At 43.2% G+C, this 22463-nt stretch overlaps 1 protein-coding gene across 1 annotated transcript in view; it reads left to right on the top strand.

Annotated features, from left to right (window-relative positions):
* Nucleotides 1-22463, top strand: part of B3GALT1 (beta-1,3-galactosyltransferase 1) — a 272303-nt gene that overhangs the window by 190810 nt on the left and 59030 nt on the right. The window contains exon 3 of the mRNA XM_069985126.1: nucleotides 5844-5915. The gene's annotated coding sequence lies outside the window, so the exon portion shown is untranslated. The remainder of the gene's footprint in view (nucleotides 1-5843; nucleotides 5916-22463) is intronic.

The raw sequence follows: 22463 nt of genomic DNA, 5'->3' as shown, positions 1-22463 counted from the left end.
GCTCTTCCCTCAGGCCAAAAAATCAATATCCCCATTTATTAACTTAGAATTTCCAAACAATTGATGTGGAAAATGTTTTTTCTAAACTAGGCAGAATATATTAGAGGAAACCGGGAAAAAGAGGATAGAAACACTAACAGGATTAGAAAAACATGGCTGCTTTCTTTGAAAAACAGCACTACCCTTGTCATCAGGTTGTTTGTGTTATTACATCTTAGCTTCAATAGATCTGAGCTGTGATACCAGACACAAATTAAAATAACAAACAGCCATGTTTTTCTAATTGTGGACAACCCCTTAAAGGGAAGCAATCAGCCCAACTGAGCTGATATGGTTCCCTGCATCACTGTATAACGTACCATCTGTGGCTGCAGCAGCAGCAGCAGCTTTATACGGGAGAAAAATAATTTTTATTGCCTAGGCACGTGGCAGGCAGAGGTGGGCAGTCATCTGGGCAGCTCCCGCCCATATCTAGTCACCTCTCTCTGCTTGTCAGCGCACTTGGAGCGGATGATTATCTGCCAATAATAAAATTTATCTTTGACCGGAGAGAGAACAAAGTCATGGCTTATACAGGTAGACATGAAATGTTCAGAATGTGCTTCAGAATGGTGCTGAGAACTGCATACATGGAAAAGGGGGTGACAATATCATTTTAACCCCTTAAGGACAGAGCCTGAAATGGCCTTAATGACAGAGACAAATTTTATGAATATGACCAGTGTCACTTTATTCATTAATAACTTCGGGATGCTTTTACCTATCCGGCTGATTCTGAGATTGTTTTCTCGTGACATATTGTACTTTACATTTCTGGTAAATTGGAGTCTATACTTATAACAAATCTTTATGAAAAAAAACCCAAATAACGTGAAAAATTGTGAAAAAATGCATTTTTCCAAATTTGAAACTTTTTTGCTTATACAGAAAATGGTTATGCCACATAAATTATATATTAAATAGCATTAGCAACATGTCTACTTTATGTTGGCGGCATTTATTAAACTATATTTCATTTTTTTAGACAATAGAAAGCGTAAAACATAAGCAGCAAATTTCCAAATTTTCTGTAAAATTTCAAAATCAGATATTTTTAGGGACCTGTTCAGGTTTGAAGTGTATTTGAGGGGCCTGTATGTTAGAAATCCCCACAAAGCACCCCATTTCAGAAACTGCACCCCCCAAACTCTGCAAAAGCACATCCAGAAAGTTTTTTAACCCTTTAGGAGAGTCACAGAAATAAAAGCTAAGTGCGTAAGAAATTTGAAAATTTTAATTTTCTGTGCAGAGATTTTATTGTAATCCAATATTTTTCATATTTATAAACTTATTACCAGAGAAATTCACCCCAATATTGATTGCCCCGTTTCTGCAGTTTATAGAAATACCCTATATGTGGCCCTATTGCGCTATTTGACGCAACCACAAGCCTCAGACATAAAGGAGCGCCTAGTGAATTTCAATGGCTCCGTTATATTTGGTCATTTCTGACTGTACCACTTCAGGTTGGCAGAGGCTCTGGGGTGCCAAAACCTAAAAAACACCCCTAAAGGGACACCATTTTGAAAATTAGACCCCTCAAGGAATATAACAAGGGGTGCGGTGAGCATCTGGACCCCACAGGTGCTTCACAGATTTTCCTAACAATATGGCATGAAAAAAGTAAAAAAAAATTTTTACACTAAAACGTTGTTCTAGCCTTCAATTTTTCATTTTCACAAAGGGATGAAAGGAAAAAAAAAACACAAAACGTGTAGCGCAGTTTCTCCCGAGTACGGAAATACCCCACATGTGGACATAAAGTGCCAAGCGGGCGCAGGACGAGCCTTCAAAGGGAAGGAGCGCCAATTGGCTTTTGGAAGCTGGATTTCACTGGAATGGATATCAAGGGCCATGTCGCATTTACAAAGCGATTGTGCTGCCAAAACACTGGAAACCCCCCACAAGTGACCCCATTCTGGAAACTACACCCCTCAATGAATCTAATAAGGGGTGCAGTGAGCATATGCACCCCACTGGTGACGGGCACAAATGTAGAAAAATGTGACGTAAAAGTGAAAATTTTCATTTTTTCACATCCAGGGGTACATATCCTCACTGCACCCCTTGTTAGATTCCTTGAGGGGTGTAGTTTTCAGAATGGGGTCACTTGTGGGGGGTTTCCAGTGTTTTGGCAGCATGAGTGCTCTGTAAATGGCTCTTTTAACCTCTTGTGAAAATGAAAAATTCAAGGCTAGACCAACATTATAGTGTAAAAAATGTAATATTTCCTTTTCACGCCACATTGTTCCACATTTGTACCCGTCACCAGTGGGGTCCATATGCTCACTACATCCCTTGTTACATTCCCTGAGGGGTGTAGTTTCCATAATGGGGTCACTTGTGGGGGGTTTCAACTGTCTTGGCAACACAGGGGCCTTTTAAATGCAACATTGCCCCTCGAAATCCATTCCAGCCAAATCCAGCCTCCAAAAACCAAATGCCTCTCCTTCCCTTTGGAGGCTTACCCTGCACCCGCATGGTGCTTTATGTCCACATGTGGGGTATTTTCGTACTCAGGGGAAATCGCTCTACACATTTTGTGTTTTTTTTATCTTTTAACCCCTTGTGAAAATGAAAAAATCAAGACAAGATCAATGATTTAGTGTAAAAATTAAACATTTTTTACACTAAATGTTGGTCTAGAATTGATTTTTTCCATTTGCACAAGGGGTTAAAAGAGAAAATGAATGCAAAACGTGTAGGATAATTTCCCCTGAGTACGAAAATACCCCACATGTGGACATAATGTGCTGTATGGGCACAGGGAAAGCGACCAAAGGGACAGAGCGCCATTTAGAGGCTGGAATGGAGGATGGAGGCCATGTCGCAATTACAAAGCTCCTGTGCTGCCAGGACAGTAGAAACCCACCACAAGTTACCCCATTCTAGAAACTACACCCCATAAGGAATCTAACAAGGGGTACAGTGAGCATATGGACTGGTGATGGGCACATGTGTCCCGTGAAAATAAAAAATAAAAAAAATTTCAATTTCACGGCCCAAATGTGGCCGTCACCAGGGGGCCATATACCCGCTGCCCCCCTCGTTAGATTCCTTATGGGGTGTAGTTTCCAGAATGTGGGCATTTGTGGGGGGTTTCTACTGTCCTGGATGCACAGACGCTTTGTAATTGCATCATGGCATCCTCTAATGGGAATGGCGGCCATACCTATTTAGCTGGGGAAAAGGGACAATTCTAATTTATTTGGGGGTATTAGGCCAATTATTAGTTTATAAGGTTGAAAATGACAGGTGTCCATCAAATTCAACCTGTGTTGATCCAGAGGAAGGCAAAAAACCCTCATAAGGCAGACGACAATAGCCTCATCACTGGGAAAAATTCCTTCCCGACTCCATAATGGCAATCAGAATAATCCCCGGATCAACGTGACCCCTGAAATAGGAATAAGGGACAGAATTTAGATAATGTAGAACCCCAATGACGTGTGGTACGTCTTGAAGCGATCCAGTATGCAGAGGACAGGGGGGATCAGGACAGGTGTCACACTGGAAAATGGTGTCCTTCCTGATCTCCCTGTTACGCCACACTCTGCACTTCTTCTGGGGTCTCCTGTTTTCCAGTGTGGGGGACGTCACCTGGAAAATGTTGCCCTGGTGCGATACGGGGTCCTTCATATCCAGAAGCGCTGGGTCCGCTCCATGGCTGCTAAATATTAGGGCTCTATTACTGCTTCTGATATTTTCGGATCGTGCCGCAAGCTACAGTAGCTCTGGCAGCGACGGACCGGAAGAGGGGGTGCTGGTATAAAAGTTATCCCCGTCCAGGTGGTAACCTCTATCCAGCAGTGGGAAGATCAGTTCCCGAATGATCTTCCCACTAACTCCGAGGATGGGGGGGGGAATCTGGGGGCATCTGGGGGCTGGATTTGGGTGTCCCTTCCATCATACACTCTAAGGGTACGTGCACACTGCGGAATGGCGAAGGATAACCCTTTGTGCATTCCGCAGATGCCACCCGCCGGCGGACTGGTGGAGGCGCACGTCTCCGCTCATGTCACACTCCATTATATGCACGGGCGGATTCCGCCCTCTGTCCAAAGAATGAACGTGTTCATTCTTTGGACGGACAACGGAATCCGCCCGTGCATAGAATGGAGTCTATGACATGGGTGGAGACGCGCGCCAGAATCAGTCTGCCGGTGGGTGCCAGCTGCGAAATGCACAAAGGGTTATCCTTCGCCATTCCGCAGTGTGCACGTACCCTAAATCTGTAATTGTACCCTTAGGTACCCTCACAGAGTTTGGAGAATTTCACGCCATACCGTGATCTCTTATTGGGACGGTACTGGCGGAAAAGACGTGTCTGGGGGGCAGCGTACGCTACACTACCCCCAGACACGTCACTGGATGATGAGGAGGATGAGGATGAATGGAGAAAAGAAGGATCCCCCATTCATCCTCACTGGCTGTTTCAGTGTCGGAGGCAATAATAACGTATGCGTCCGACACCGAAAACACCCTGGGGGCCATCTTTATACCGGGACTAGTATGTGGGGTATGTAAATGTGTAGTGGTGTAGTGTAAAACTTTATTTCATGTAATGTGGTGTAGTGTAGTGTTTTTTACGGTTTTTTGACAGTAAGAAAAAAATATATCTACGCCAAGAAAGAAGCTGCTGATAAATGCCGCACTTGTGTGCGGTACTTATCAGCAGACAGTGGCGGTAGGATATAGGGGGGAAAAACGTCCCTACGCCAAAAAGGAGGAGTTGCTGATCAGCGGCGCACTTACGTGCGATGCTGATCAGCACTCAGCGGCATTAGGGCGAATAAAAAGTTAAAAAAAAAAATTTGGAAAAAAAAACAACAACTTTTTTTTTAACCTAAAGCAACTGATCAGTGAATGATATTCACTGATCAGCCGCTAGGGGGCAGTACAGAGAAGCTGACGAAGACTGACGAAGATAAGGGCCACGGAAAAGCCCGAAGAGCCGGAAATTGCCGGCGGGACCCGATCGAACCCGGAAGTGAAGACGCGAGGACGCGCGGGACCAGATCGCTGCTCCGGACGCCCAGATCTGGTGAGTATGGTACACCTACACTATACACACCTGTTCTGCACCCCTCAGCTACCTAGCTGGGGGGTGCAGAACCCAGGGATACAGTTTTTTTAACGGTTTGATCGCCGTGATGGGCCGGCCGGTACTGGCCGGCCTATCACGGCGATCATGGGGGTGGCATCGGCGCCATCTTTTCCCCGGACACTAATGGTGATTGGTGCTGTCTCGGACAGCACCAATCGCCATTGCTTTCCGGGTCACCGGGTCACCGATGACCCGGAAAGCTGAATTTAGCTGCTATATGCTGATCTGTATAGATCAGCATATAGCAGCGATCGTCGGCACGGGAGGGGTTAATCACCCCCCGTGCCGACGAGCAGAGATGGCCTGCTACACATTACAGCAGGCCATCTTCCCTGACCGCTGTGTGTGAACACACAGCGATCGGGGAAACATCGGGCGTAAATTTACGCCCATTTGCGCTAAGCACCAGGGCGCGGGGACATAAATTTACGCCAGATGTCGTTAAGGGGTTAAGCTTTTCCAGAATAATATGGATCCACAAGAGGATCAATAGTGAACACCACCAATAGTGATACCACCACCAGCAGCTGACAGAACTGACTGACTAATGGGGGTCAGTCAATAGCGCTATTCTCGAATGTTAGAGTAATTCCTTCTATATTCGGATGTGTGATGAACAAGAGAATAAGAGAAACTGATAAATACTGTAATGTATATTATAATATATATTATTAACAGATTCACTTCTTTCTAACAGATGAATATCAACCTCCGACCAAGAGGATAGAGTGGAAATCTACATATTCCAGCGTTCACGAAGACTGATTAAGTAAGTAACATACTGGCTTCAATTTGACTTTACAAATTTACCGATATTAGTTGGGAATTTATTTTACATTTTGTTGAAATATTTTGGTTTATTGGTCAAAAAGTTATTATATGTTTTTATAATATTCCTATTATATTTCCTATATTATAAGAATAGTTGATATTTGGCTAGCACTGTGGAATTTTTAGGTTCCATTCAAAGTATGAATTATGTAATTGGTGAAGACCCTTTGTAATTGGTGAAGTCAATTATCATGGAAATAAGAATTATAGTGAGGTTGTGGACACATGTTGCTACAGTGACTACTACGGGTAACAATACCTTTTATTTCAGTCATGTAACTCGTAAAGTTGTTTAATGTCCCGCCAGCTGTTACAGCAAGTGCCCTGGCGATCGTTTCATTTTAGGCCTCGGTATTGAGAGCTTCCTAGCCCACATCTCAATTCTGCCAACTCCTCCATTCAACCAAGAGACTTCTAGACCTGTCAATCATAGCTGAGAGAAATGATCCCACCCCCTGGACACTTAACAGAGACATTAAACCTTTTCTTCTTATGTTTAATTTGACTATACTCCCTTCCCTGACATGGTTTAGGACTCTCCACAGTTTCTATGTCTCAACACTGCAAACAGAATCCCTTTAAGCAATAAAGTAGAGGTTAAAATATTCTGAGGGTAAAGTAAGGATAGCAACACAACCTTTATACACAGTAAGCGCAGATACATTTTGGGTCGGACAGGATAATCTATTACCTACGTTTCACTTCATTGAAAACTAAATATTGCTTGCTAAGGGAAACGCACGCTCTCTGCTCCCTTCTGTGGTAATTCAACCAATACTTAGTTCTATAATCCTATTGGTTTATTTATTTATTTATTTATTTATTTTACAAGTGAGTCTAAATGAGCAATAAGATTGTGTTTGCTAGAAGTTTCCATTCTGCTTACTAAACTTTCCTAATTCGCCACTTATTTAAAATTCTAGTAGATTGAAGATCCTTGTGAACGGGGCAGCTTACCCTTCTAAGACCATTTGTTATCACATTAGCGACTGCCTTGGGTTTTTGTGAGTATTAGGTATCTCAATAAAGCTTATTACAAGCAGAAACCGCAATTATACATCTGGAAAATTACCTGCTTTCCCTCTCTTGTTCGCCTGGTAACAAGGAACATTGTGACATATTAAGCCAATTTGTTCATTAAATCATTTGGAGGTCCTCATCGGCGTGCGCAGTCGGCGCATCATTTATAGAAACGGGACTCGTTCCTTACTGAAGAGCTCTTTGTTGCTTTCGCAACTCCATGGCTGGCATCCTCCTTAGTTGCTATAATGGCTCTGTTTATTGTGCGATATGCATGTTCATATTATCTTGGCTAGTTTGCATAATCGTTGCATATTGTTCTCGGGTTGCTTCGCGGGAATGACAGCGCATCTCGAGAACTCTTGCACTTTAGCACTTGTTCTCATGCAAATGAGAAACGTGTCCGTCGGTGAAGTTGACATTTGCAAAACGCGTCGGATAGATAAGCCGAGATGGGAAATTTTATTTCCCAAAATAGCCAGATAAATACGTCCTGTCTTCTTTAATGCCGTCTCTCGGGATTTTGTTATGTGTTGGATGCCAATCACTGATGGCTGCTAATATGACTGTGCCAAGACAACAACCGTACACTTTGGCCATGGTCTTGTATATAGGTCAGATAAAATGCTGATATTTGGGAGCAGAAAATCTTTCGGAGCTGAAAATGTATCCAAGATTGCAAATATAGGAAGGAAAGAGATCAACACCTGGTACAATATTAATGTTATATTATTAAGAGTAGCTTCACACGTACCGGATCCACAGCGGATTTCATGCTGCGAATTTGCAGCGAAATCCACTGTATGTATGGGACCCGGCCCCTTTAACCTCCCCCCCCCCCCCCGCCACTGGCCGCGCCTTCAGCCCCAGCCCCTTTGTATGCTCTGGGCCCGTAGCCCTGGCCCAGAGCATACATTACCTGCCCAGCGCCACGGCTGTGTGTGATGCCCCTGGCTCCCCTGGCTCCCCAATCACTGATTGGCCGATGGGGAGCGAGAGGAGCCGGGAGCGTCACACACAGTGGCGCCGGGCAGGTAATGTATGCTCTGGGCTGGGGGCTGTGGGCTGTGGGCGGACGGCCAGGGGGTTAAAGGCAGTGTCGGACTGGGGTACCTTGGGCCCACCAGGGAATATTTTATTCTAGGGGCCCACCCTACATACACCAAATATACCCAGCGCCAAACCTTTCACATTACTATAGCGACTTTGCACAGTGCTGTGTATGTGACCGGCAATGCTCACTCACTGTTAATAACTGGTCAGGCACTCCAGGGATGGGGACCTGGACAGCCGAAGGCCGATGGGAGTTGTAGTTTTGCAACAGCTGAAAGGCCGAAGGTTCCCCATCCCTGTTCTAGTGTATAGGAGCGTTCCAGGCATGATGGGAGTTGTAGTTTTGAAACTGTTAGAGGGTCCAAGGTTCCCAATCCCTGTTCTATGCAAACAGCACAGCTGTCCACTTAAGTCCGAGCCTGGTCAAAGGGGCCATAGCTGCGGGTTGTGGGTGGGTGGCGTGGGGGGGGGAGGGTTTAAAGGGCCGGGTCCCATACACGCAGTGTACCCACTGCATGTATGGGACTGGCCCTTTAACACACACACACACCGCCATTCAGCTTCACACTACAGGATCCGCAGCGGTTTTCGCTGCAAACTCGCAGCGTGAAATCTGCTGCGGATCTGGTGCGTGTGCATCTACACTAAAGGGGTATTTCGCTCAAACATAACTTTTTCATATGTTGCTGCCCATGGGGGTACATTTGCTTTAAGTTTTGCACATGAATAGACTGGCGCCCTCACAGGGAAGCCAGTGCTGCAGTCCCTAATTTGAATCGAAGCCCACAGCACTGGTCTATTACCGAGGAATGGCCCACCCCTAGTGGGAGGAAACCCCCGCCCCTCTATAATGCCGCTTCATTGATTCTTATGGAGCCGCATCATAGAGGGGAGGAGGTTTCCTCCCACTGGCCCGCCTCCAGTGCTTCACCCCGGTCGGTGCTCGGCAATATACCAGCACCATACGCGGGATTCGGGCAACAGTTCAAAATAGGGACCGTAGCACTGACTTCCCTGTGACGGGGCCACTCTATTCGTGTGCAAAACTTAAAGCAAATGTACTGATGGTACATTCGCTTTAAGATCCAGTAGAGTTTGATACAGGACGCAGCTTGTTTGGTATCACAGTGTTTTTTTACAGTTTTCCCCTAGAATCCCTTGAGTTATCTCAGTGCATATAAGAAATGCATAAAAGATAAATCCATCTCGGCTCCATCTGACCTGTGAGCAGAGTAGACGCTGTTAGTCGGTGCTATCCGTCAGTATTAAGATTGTAGAGCAGAATTTATGCTCTTTTTTCCGGCCACTGGAACTATTTTATTTCCGAATGACATGTCATTTTCTTAAGGATTAATGGTGGAATATTAGATCAGATGTCTGCGCCGGGAGATAAGAGTCAGACATCCGGATTGTAACCCGATTATTTTACATGTCAAGTCTCTATCATGTATATTGCTACCTCCGCTGCTGTTATCATGGTCACCATATTGTTGGACTGTATTTACATCAGTAAATTGTTGCATTTCCGACTATGAAGCATTTGTCGTGATTAAGAATTTTATACAATACAATTTTTAGCCGCAGGTTTAAAGCAAGATGGCAGACCGGATAAGAATAAAATGAATAAAACCTGGAGATCGCTCAGCTGATCTATTTCAATGACGTATTAGGGGTTTTCATTAGGATATGCTATCATTTGCTTAGGTAATTACATTTGTAACTTGTGGACAACAATTGTGGATCCACAAGTATGGAATATATAGGACCATTATTAAAGGGGCCTAATATTTGAGGATTGATATTCCTATCAAATGCAGGAATGACAATGTGGCAAGGCTATGGCTCTATTGGATGTTTTTCTACCCAGCACCACTTCTATCCCATCTCTGCACTTACAGCAATTTAAAGGGACAGCGTCATCAATAAATAACCTATTGTTTTAACTAAACTGTCTATATTTTATTTTTTAAACTACTATCTATATTTTAAAATAATCATGAAATCTTGCATTTTCAATTCTGGACAATAGGTCAAAAGCTAAGCTGAATAAGTAACAAGGTAGTCGGCACTCTGTGTCTGTGGTGCCCGAGGATACACTGAATGGTCCAAAAAAATAGATTCCCGGCACTCACCCAGAGCTTACTTGCAAGGTGATTTATTTATAACGAGGTGCACATACATGTAAAGTCAGGAAGCGTTTCGGTGATACCAGTGAATAAATATATATATACATATATATATATATATATATATATATATATATATATATATCAGCTCACAACACAGCCACCTCCCTGTAAAATGACCTCTTGATCATATCACAGTATGATCAATCTGCATCTACATCTAAAGTTGTGATGAAGACTAGCATCTCTTGAACATTTGGAAGACTCTCTATCGCCACCTGCTGCTGCTGATTATTAGTACTTATTGGATATTGTGTTGAATACTTTAGAATACTGTTTTTTTTGTTTGTTTTACATTTTCATGCTGCCTAGCACAGGAAGCAGTACATCTTTATCTGTTACTTTATGACCCATTTTTTGTTATTTATTGTTTTTTTGTGAACAATATGGAAGATTTTGTGTTGAACCATTATTGAACTGTTTCTTTTTGTTTGTATTTTCTTCTTTCTACACTTACTGCTCGGGAAATGTTTCTATAGCACATTGGATTTTATTCTTTACACTTTTTATTCTTATGTAATAGTAAAGCTGTGAAAAAAGAGCAATAGGAAGCCTTGAAATTCCTAAGGCCTGTGTAGCATGAATGGCATGTCTCCCCCTGTTTCCTGGCCTAAATAATCCTGTGGTATTAACAATAGCAACAGACTTTTACCAATGGCTCTCCATCTGAAATAAAACAACACAGGGGGGAGGCATCGGTGTAGTGACTGGCACAGGGGGGAGGCATTGGTGTAGTGACTGGCACAGGGGGGAGGCATTGGTGTAGTGACTGGCACAGGGGGGAGGCATTGGTGTAGTGACCGGCACAAGGGGAGGCATCGGTGTAGTGACTGGCACATGCGGGAGGCATCATGTAGTGACTGGCACAGGGGGAGGCATCAGCGTAGTGACCGGCACAGGGGGAGGCATCGGTGTAGTGACTGGCACAGGGGGAGGCATCAGCGTAGTGACCGGCACAGGGGGAGGAATCAGTGTAGTGACTGGCACAGGGGGGAGGCATCAGGGTAGGGGTCTGTCAAAGGCGGAGGCATTGGTGTAGTGACTGGCACAGGGGGAGGCATCGGTGTAGTGACTGGCACAGTGGGAGGCATCGGTGTAGTGACTGGCACAGGGGGGAGGCATCTGTATAAAAGGCTGGACAGGGAGATGCTGCATTAAGAATGGACTGAAGAGGGGAGAGTTTAGATCAGGGGCGTAGCTAGGATTCACAAGGCCCCATAGCAAAAAATTTTAAGGGGCCCCCTCCCCTATGCACAACACAAAGCACTGCGCATATATATATCTGCTTTACTGCTGGTGCACTGATAACCCCTGACCTTTGCACGGAGCTCTGCACATTTTCCTTTCCTACTTGATTGCAGCAGCTTAGGACCGAGGTCAGAGGTTATCAATGCAGTGAAGCAGAGATCTCTGTCTTCTGCTTGTTAACCCTTTTTTGGTATTGCAGCATGTAAGTAAATATTAGGTCACTTACACACTGCAGTACATAAGGGATTAAGCAGAAGGACACATGCTCTTACCTCCTCCCCCAGGCCCCCCTCCTGCATGGGCCCCATAGCAACTGCCTACCCTGCCTTTATGGTAGCTACGCCACTGGTCTAGATGGGAATGAATCAAAGCGACAAAGAGAGTTTGAGACAATTCAACAGTAAGGAAGGTACAGATTTTAGAAATATTTTTTAGATATAGGTGGCAAGAATGTGAAAGAGATTAAATATGAGAAGTGAAGAACAGATCAGAGTCAAACATGACCCCAAAGCAGCGGGCTTGTTGTCTAGGGGTTATGGTTGTACCACAAAGAGGTATGAAAATGTCAGGTGGAGAGGGCCCAGGACTGATCCTTGAGGAACCCCAACAGTAGGGAGAAGAAAAGATGAGGTGGAGCATCTAAAGGACTTGGAGAAAGTTTTTTGCACTATAGAATAATAAGCATTTTTCTACATTGTGGAAGCACAGATGGATGGATGAAAGGTCCCATGTGTCTCCCTGACTTAACAGCTATCTAACAGTATCAACAGTTTTGAAACTGAATTGCTGCTGACAGATTCACATTAAAGGGGTTATCCAGCGCTACAAAAACATGGCCACTTTTCCCCCTACTGTTGTCTCCAGTTTGGGTGGGGTTTCGAAGCTTAATTGCAAACTGCACCTGAACTGGAGACAACAGTAGGGGGAAAAGTGGCCATGTTTTTGTAGCGCTGGATAACCCCTTTAAATTACTGGTTATACCAAATCTTGAACAAAAATCTACATCAGCCTGCTCATGCTGCCCATAGATTAGACTACATTTTCAATCTGACAGCTTCCCTCCAAAACCAACATTTTCCATCGTGCGAGGGAGCGACACACAGTATGTCTGTTGCATTTATTGTATTCACCACAGTTGTATCGATAAGGAACCAACCCTACTTTATAAACATGGCAAGTACTCCAGTCCTCAGCGAAGATCATTAACCATGATATCACGTAGATACAGCCCCGTACCTCTCGCCAGCGTGACTCTAGCCAGTGATGCAACCAAACATGGATAATGAGTTTCATGAGGCGCTCACAGTGTACGGAGAACTTTCATTTCCCAGTCAAGAACACTCTTTTCGCCCATGAACAGTTCACGCTGCTGCTATAAATATTTAAACCACCTGTTTTGCCTACGCGGATGATTAACGTGAATTTCTGCTTTAATCATATTCATGAGCAGACTATTTGGGAAGCAATGTTCTAGAGATGGCAGCGAGCTGCACAAGAACTATATTAAATTATAGATGTTTTTTTTTTCCCTAACCTCCTCCTCCATGTGATTTGCTGTAGCGTTGTCTTACAGGCACATGCAGAGTTAGTCTTACTGTGATGATCACACAACCCATTAAATCTCATGCATGGGAAACACCATACTCGCTACTCACACGTGAAGTGTTTATCAATACTGTACTTACTTGTGTAGACCGCCTCTCAAGCAACCTCAGTTTAAAAAGGTAATTTGCTAGATAAGATTGTCCCATTCTTGTAATCCCTGTGTTTTCATTGTTTGCCTTGACCATTGGACAATATATTACTAAACTCCATTTTCTTTACATATATTAGACCCGTGGATACGCTATGGCAAGGAATGAGCAAAGTGAATCCATTGAAGCTAGACTTCCTGTGAAGTTTGCAAAAATTCATTTTGTGAAAACGAAAAAACGAATGATATGCTCACCTGTCCAGGCTCCGCCAGTGTAGTCTTTTATGTCCCTATTCCTCAAGCCCTCTCAGCCAATTACTGACTAAGGCGGGACAGCTCTGCTGCCTGTGATTGGTTGAGTGGGCTGTCTTCAGAGAAGAGTGACAGCCCGCTCATCCAATCACAGGCTACAGCAATGTCCTGCCTCAATCAGTCAGTGTATGGCTTAGCTGGCTGCCACTCTTGTCTGGAAAGAAGATATGGTTATATAGTTCATATGGTACAAAAAAAGAAAAGTCCATCAAGTGTATCCTACATCCCTTCTGTGCTGCTTCAGAGACAAAACCCCTGAAAGATGATAATGCTCCATATCAGTGGAAAAATTTACTATAGTGACTATAAGTTACTGTAAGGCTTAGTGGCCAGACTGAAAACTTCAATATTTAACTTTTTTTCCTGATAGGTAGTGATATGGGAATGTACAAAAAGAAAAAAAGGAAAAAAAAAGAAAACGCTTTTAAAATGTTCTAATAAAAAAAAAAAAAAGGTAATTTTCCGATGACTAGTGTTAAGCAAGCACTAAAATGAGTTTTCATTACTCCATTTGAGCATTTTTCAAATCTGGAGTAGTGCAAATAACCCCTTTGAATTCAATGGGAGACTTGTGCAGGTGCCCCCTGCTAAGTGGAGTGGAGGGTGCCTTATTTACCTTCAATGTGTCTTGCAATAATCTATTTTATCTTTTCGTTCAAATTTTTGTATATTTCGTCCCTTGAAAGGATCTGTAAATGAAATATACAAAAATTTGAAATAGTATTTAAACATTTTAGGAGCCCCAAGGTTCGATTGACCACTAAACTTTACCAAGCATGCTCCCTCAACAGTAATCATGACACCTTCTCTAATATCGTTATCTGTCTTTGATTTCCCCCCAACGTGTTTCTCCAGGCATAGCTGATTCATCAGGGGGGCCACTGTCATACTCCATGCTACCAAACTATGTGCAGATTTTGTATACCTTTCCTCAAATGTGATGTATTGTATAGTAGACCACTAAGAGCTACCAATTGGGGGGGATCTGTATCGGTGAATAAATTCTCTTCTTCTTCAGTGCTTTTGATTATATTTTTGTAAATTGCTTGAGAACCTACTGGAAAGCAGTATACCCAATCATTTCAACCTATAAGTACCAGCATTGTGCTGTTGTGCTTCTACATAGTTTTAAACAACGCATCTTTTCTAGCTGACTGGTCAGGAGATCATGTAACCAGGTCCATGGCACTCGGTGGAGTAATGGTACAGTTCATGACTCTAATAGATGCTCTTATTCAAAAAGATTCTTGTGGTGAGGGATTCTTTTTAAGCACTGGCAAACCTCCGCATCAGCAGCCACGAGCCTTCAGTAATAGCCTATTATGTATCAGGAGCTCATTATCGTACAGTAATCAAAGCTTGGATTCGGGTAGAAGGCTGTGAGCGGAGTTTTAATTGCATTTGCTGATGTCCCTACATTTACCAGTTTGCCAGTGCAATGTTTTTGTTTAAGTTACTTTAGCTAAAATATAAAATTGCCAATAATCCGGAGCGGCCTGTGTTACAATTAGACGAGAGCGGTAGAGGATCTAATCCACATCTAATGATATCTTGGCAGGAGGAAACTCACTTCATCATTAAGCAGTTTATGGAAATGGGATATGTGATTTGTTTACTAGCATGCGTTTTGTGGGATAATAAGATTGTTTTCATTGCATATTGTTGTGATTTAGGAAATGATAGTAACTTAGTAAATAAGAAATTCTTTATCTAAGCCTCCAAATGATCGTACAGGACGATGATTAGTTTTTCTTGTTTTAATCTAACAATCTTATTTGATGACTTAAAGGGGAACTGCACATATTTATTTCAGTGCACCAATGTGTTTATTCAGGGTTAGTCGTGGTGTTTACTGGTGAATGGGGTTGAATGCATGAAGCTGGCTGACCAATGCAGGAAACTACTTCCATCAGCCATCAACTTAAGGCAGCTTCTATGTGACATAGAAACATAGAAGATTCTCGGAAGAAAAAGACCACTGGGTCCATCTAGTCTGCCCTTTTAGTGTTTCCCTTCTTATTATATTAGGATAGAAATAAGTTTATCTCAGGCATGTTTACATTCAGTTATTGTAGATTTACCAACCACTTCTGCTGGAAGTTTGTTCTAAGCATCTACTACTCTTTCAGTAAAGTAAGAAATTTACTCTCACTGTGTCCTCTTGTTCTTTAGTTCAGTTTTTCAGTTTCTTTTCTAAAAACACTTCCCTCTTGAACCTTATTTAGTCCTGTGACATACTTAAAGGTTTCAATCATGTCCCCCCTTTCCTTTCTTTCCTCCAGACTATACAGATTTAAATCCTTAAGTCTTTCCTGATATGGTTTATGCCTCACACCCTCCACCATTTTTGTAGCCCGTCTTTAAAACCATTCTATTTTATCAATATTTTTTAGTTGAGGTCTCCGGGACTGGACACAATATCCCAGATGTGGCCTCACTAGAGCTCTATACAGCGGGATCACAATCTCCCTCTTCCTACTGGTTATACCTTTAGCTATACAGCCCAGCATAGGATTTGCTTTCCCTACCACCTGGTTGCCATGGTGACTCATTTTAAGGCTGTCAGAAATCACCCTTTAATCCTTCTCTTCTGAAGTCTTTGCCAACATAGAACCTCTGATATGATACTCGGATAGAGGATTCCTCCTCCCCAAGTGCATTATTTTACATTTGGAAACATTGAACTACAGCTACTATTGGTCTGATCACATAAAGCTAGTAAAGCTAAATCATTTTACATATTACTGACACCTCTGAGAATATCAACCCTATTCATAAAGGGTACTGTCAGCAGAGGGCAAAGTGTTGGAGCATCACAAGGGTTAAGGTGTTGTATCTTGGGAAAGTGTTATTGTCACTATGGTGCAAATGAAGAGGCTGGGGTAATCCTGCTGTGTAATGTGGGGGTATCCTGCTGCAATTACTCTGTAAGGTGTAATGATGACTGCTGGTCACTAGGTGGTAGAACTGGGCTTCACCTATACCACTGTCAATAATGATTAGGAGGGGTGGGCCAGACAGGGTGGATCGGTGCATTGAGGGTGGTAGCCTCATTATGAACTATGAATATCCCAAAAAAGGCAGAACAATATTTTGGAGAGTTATAAGGAGCACTGAGCTTAAAGAGGATGTACCATCAGGTACATCCTCTTTAATCTTACCCACAGATCGGACAGCACCGTCACGGGGAAGCCATTAATTCTAAAGGAGCCGGGTCATAGAGGGGAGGGAATTCCCTCCCAGTGGGGGCGGGCCGGTCCGCCTCCTGTTCTTTAGCACCGGCCCGGGACCCATTGATAGAACGGCGCCGTACTCGGAAACCGGGCTGCGGTTCCAAAAAACTTCCCTGTGACGGCGCTGTTCGATCCGTGGGTCAGATTAAAGAGGATGTACCTGATGGTACATCCTCTTTAAACACACCATGGTATGAAGGGAGTGGGTTTAGAGAGAAGCCAAAATTTTTACAATTACTTTGTGCTACTACTGATGATATTCAATGAGTACATATTCTATTAATAAGATTCAATGAGCTGAAGAAGGCTTTCACTATACACTGTATATACAAGGACATTATGGATATTGATGCTTTAAAAGTATCCATACACTCTAATAATAACTTTCTAGGAATAAGGGTTTGATCAGTGTGACATATAAAAGAATCTTGATATTTTGAAATTTACTTTGAAGTTTTTCTGACATTTTGACTTTCAAAGGAGAATAATGGAATATGTCACTGCAACTGGTATACGGAACGTTATTGCTTAAGATGTCTTAAACGACAGATACTGTAGATGAAAGTGGCCATGTTCTGTGCAATGAAAGAAAATTCTAGACAGAATAAAAAATGCCCCCCTTTATTTTGAGTACTATTTATATTCATCAGTTTAGGTCACCTAAAGTTTAAGGAGTTCTGCAGTCATATGGAATTATTGTCACTTTAAGTAACTGCCCTGCATTTGATAGCCTGTGTGACTCATTCGTAAGTCACTTAATTTACCAAAAATGTCAAGTCTTGGCCACTAGGTGTCTTGCTTTTTTTGCAATCTACTGTCTTATGCCTGTTGTTAGGGGAATTCTGTCTCTTGTAAAAGCTAGATCAGGGCACAATGCAGGAAGTGGGAGAATGGGGCCTAGTATGTTATATGTGCAAAAGAGAGGGAACCTGAGAAAGGCAAGGCTATGCACATGCCCCCTGAACTAGTCTCCTTGCTGAAGATAATCCAAATTGTGCTTAAAAAGGAAGGCTTAATGTGCAAGGCTTCACTCTCTTCTCTCACCACAAATAAAGTTCCAGGCTGTTGTCCCTTGCGTGATTACTAGTGTTGGGTAAGCACTAAAATGCTTGAGTTGAGCATTTTTCAATGCTTGAGGGCTTGACTCGAAAAATGAACCCCATTTAAATCAATGAGAGACTCTAACAGTTAACCAGGTGCCCCCTTGCACAAGAAAGCAGAGGGTGTCTGGTTCACCTTTAGGCTATGTTCACACTACGTATGAGACCGGCACCGTATGAGACTGGTACTTAAGTACCGCCTGGGTGATCTTTCCGGTCGCAGTGTTCTGATGCGAGCACATCATTGCGCGCCCACATCAGAACCTCCCACAGCACACAATGAAGCAAACGGCCGGAGCCGCTCGCTTCATTGTGTGAACTGACAGGTTTCCTATGGCCGCAATTCATTGAATTGCGGCCGCAGAAAACTGACATGTCAGTTATTTGCGGTGCCGCCTAGGATCCCGGCCGGAGCGTATACTATGTGTATACGCTCCGGCCGGGATCCCACCTGTTGCCGGGTGACCTGTCCTCCTAGAGTGACACAAGCTCCAGACGTTGTTACCTGAGTTGAGCAAGGTGGCCAAATTACCTGGTTACACCTGTGCTGCGAGATAGAGCAAAGTTGCTACTAGCCTATGTACTCTATCTGCATCAGTTCCTCTTGTTTCAGAATACTGACCTGCACCTTTAGAGATGTTCACGGCATGGGTTGGGGTGATCTCTGACTTGTCCTCTCCTTGTTTAGCACTGCATAATAAGAGTAAGTGTTGCTTTGAAGAAGAAAATAGTTTTTCTCATACGTCTGTCCACTAGTACCCCAGACTAGACTACACTGGACTGGCTAAGTGTGGGTGTGTATTTTCTCTTCCCATGTAACAACTTCCTACAGGCTGTCTAATACCTCCTGTGAGTGGTGGAGAAGAAAGTGCAGAGAAAAGAAAGGAGAATAGAGATAGGTGGAGAAAAGAAAAGAGCTCTTATTGGTGCACAGATTACAAACAAACAATAACCCTTTGTTCACTATAGCTGTTCAATATACAAGTGCATATACAAATAATATCGACATCTAGTGGCAAAACTTAGGTATGACTTGATTACCATTTTGCTTGAAGTACAGACTTTTGCGAGAGGTGTATAGACTAGTAACACCCGTGGTGGGATACGACAGATAGATAGATAGATAGTAAAATATTGAGTAAAACATTGTTCAGGGAGAGAGTAAGAAGACATTCTGGCATGTATGTAAGACTTGTCTTTCCCCTAGAGGGTTACATTGTATATACTCATGTGCTTTAGGCAATGCTCTAGGCATCTGTTTATGTTACCTTCTGTATATGGATAGTAATCTATTACAGGGTCAACACTGTGCAAGACTGGTTACACACATTGCATCTTAATATAGTTTTCATGGCATGCATACTGTTACTGTGTACTGCTTATATATTGCATATTGTTACTGTACAGTATATGTGCCATTTTTGTATTCACAAACACTGGCTGGAGGCTACTTAAAAGTTAATTTTGCAATGTCTACATACACAGTATTTTGGAGGTTTTTTTTTTTTTTTCTTGTTTGTTTTACATTTTTATGTCATTTCTGACATTTTTCTCCATGTGCTTCTCTGTAGGACGGGGAAAGGTGGGGGGGGGGGACCTTTAGCTCTCCAGCTGTTTCAAAACTTTTCCATAACTGTTTCCATAATGCCTGGAAAGCCAAAGTTTTGGCTTTGCTATCCAGGAATGTTGGAAAGATAGTTATACAATATCTGGCAGGCTGCAGGTTACCCATCCCTACTACAGGGCTTTAACCCCTTAGTGACCCCCGTGCTGCCTTTTCACCGATGCTAGCATATGTTAAAGCATCTCTGAGCTATAAGCGCATAAAGTGAGACAGGTCAGATTTTGAAAAAGGAGCCTGGTCATTAAGGTCCAAATAGGCTTGGTCCCTAAGGGATTACGAATATACTTCACTCAAAAAAAGGAAAATAATTAAAGTTAGCCCTACCAGTGCTTGAAAACCTACATCACTGCCCATATTGTAGAACTACTATTCCCAGCATGCTCTAATAAACACAACCACTTCAGAGCTACAAGTTGCGGTCCATAGCTTCAATGTCTTTATCTTGCAGGACCCGCTGACACACTCCAGCCACATGAGGTCTAGCATTGTCCTGCATTAGGAAGAACCCAGGGCAAACCGCACCAGTATGTGGTCTCACAAGGAGTTTGGGGATCTCATCTCAGTACCTAATGGCAGTCAGGATCCCTCTGGCGAGTACATGGAGGGCCACCAAAGAAATGCCACCCCACACCATTACTGATCCACTGCCAAACCGCTCATGCTGAAGGATGTTGCATGTGTCACGTCTGTCACATGTGTTCAGTGTGAACCTGCTCTTATCTGTGAAAAGCACAGAGTGAAAAATTTGGCAATCCTGGTGTTCTCTGGCAAATGCCAAGCATCCTGCTCGGTGTTGGGCTGTGAGCACAACCCCCATCTGTGGAAATCGGGCCCTCATGCCATTTTTAGGGAGTCGGTTTATAACCATTTGTGCAGACACATGCACATTTGTGGCCTGCTGGAGGTCATTTTGCAGGACTCCTCCTGTTCCTCCTTGCACAAAGGCAGAGGTAGCGGTCCTGCTGCTGGGTTGTGTCCCTCCTACCTCCTCCTCCACGTCTCCTGGTGTATTGGCCTGTCTCCTGGTGTACTGGTCTGTAAACCTTCTTGCCACAGCTCTCATTGATGTGCCATCCTGGATGAGCTGCACTACCTGAGCCACTTGTGTGGGTTGTAGAGTCCGTCTCATGCTACCACGAGTGTGAAAGCACCACCAACATTCAAAAGTGACCAAAACATCAGCCAGAAAGCATAGGTACTGGGAAGTGGTCTGTGGCCCCTACCTGCAGAACCGCTCCTTTATTAAGTGTGTCTTGCTAACTGCATATGAAATTGATTGTCAATCCGTGCTGCTTCCTAATGGTCCTTTTACATGGAATGATTGATCGTTCGTTTTTGCACGATAACGATTGAATTCAAATGATAATCGTACGTGTAAATGCAGCGAATGGTCAAACGACGAGCGAGAAATCGTTCATTTTGATCTTTCAACATGTTCTCAAATTACCGTTGGTCGTTCGCAAAAAATTCGCAGATCGTTCCGTGTAAACATTCTTTCAACGATTTCACCTATGTGTGAGATAGGCTTAAGCGATCGCATAACGATTTTTCCGTACGATGTATCGTTCCATCTAAACGCTGATCGTTATAAATAACATTGTTCATTCCAAATCGTGCGATCGGGCGAATTATCGCTCCGTGTAAAAGTACCATTAGTGGACAGTTTGATTTCACAGAAGTTTGATTCACTTGGAGGTATAGTGTGTTGTTTAAGTGTTCGCTTTATTTTTTTGAGCAGTGTATTATTCGTATCATTTTTGGGAAACGTAACAAAAACAGTTGTCAAGAAAAAAAAAAGGTGAAAATCCTAATGAATAGAAAGATGTAGCTACTTAGTATATTCCCAGCTGTGTGCCGACTCTTAGCGGGAAACTGAATAACTTAATCAAAACCTTGGCAAATCCTACACAACGTAAAAATCTAAAAGATTTACTGCACACTGGGTACCCCGCAGGCCTATTCCGTATAAATGCAACATGATAGATTCAATGTGGGCAGTTTACAGATTTGTGTCTTCATTGCCTGCAGCCCAGATACAGATAAATAACTGCTTTATGTCCAATGTGTCAAGGCTGGGACATGCAATTGGGTTTGCTAATACAGTATTCTACATAGTAAGGAAATTACACCCAGAGGAGTCTAATATTATAAAGGTTTGGTGCAGAATAAGGGTTAAATACAAAGGCTACCATTTTATTTATCGAACAGAAAAGGAACAAAACAAATATACATTGTGGTTGATGTACACCTTAAAGGGGTTTTTCAGATAAAATGTATTGATGACTTCTGATCATCCACAGAGAATAGAAGTAGACAGCGCCATGCATTGTGTAGTGGCCATGCTCAGTTACTGCAGATTAGCAGTCATTCATGTCAATGGGAGCTTAGTTGCAGTAACCTGGCTTGGACACTACACAGTATACAGAGATGTCTGCTTGTGGATCTGTTCTCAGTATATGTGGGTGCCGCAGATCTGGCTAACAGCTGGTTGGTGTGGGTGAGGTTGTCAGATCCTCACAGTTCAGAAATTATTCACCCAACTATTTTAATGCAAAAGTACACAGAGAGGCGATTGACTCATAGGCCTTGTCAAGCCATGAATTAAAAAAGTGGCATGCTGGGTTAAAAAAAAAAAAAAAGGCCAGTCTGCTGACATTGCAACCAGACCGCCAATGTAAAGCAAGCGGCATGTATCTCCAGTGTCTCTAGGGCCAGCTGACCTATGAGCGTAGCAGGAGCATCGGGCCTGACTCCTGGCTTACCCCCTGACCCTGATTCTGGTTGTCATTTTGTACTGCACTACCTCTTGTGTTGCCTCTTCTGTTGTATTGGTTCTCATTCTGTCCTTGTTTCTGCTCTTCTGACCTCTAACTCTTTGGCATGTCCCTGACTATTCTTAGCTTTCTGATTCTTGGCTCCTCTGTGGCTGACAGGCTTTTAATGTGGGCCAGCGACCGTGGTTCTCTTGTGACCAACCCTGCACCTAGTGAGAGTAGGGAACATCACCTAGTTAGAGG

The sequence above is a fragment of the Dendropsophus ebraccatus genome, chromosome 9, assembly GCF_027789765.1.
Source record: "Dendropsophus ebraccatus isolate aDenEbr1 chromosome 9, aDenEbr1.pat, whole genome shotgun sequence".
NCBI lineage: Eukaryota > Metazoa > Chordata > Amphibia > Anura > Hylidae > Dendropsophus > Dendropsophus ebraccatus.
The sequence above is the reverse complement of the archived record's forward strand: the minus strand, read 5'-3'. Positions and strand labels throughout refer to the sequence as shown.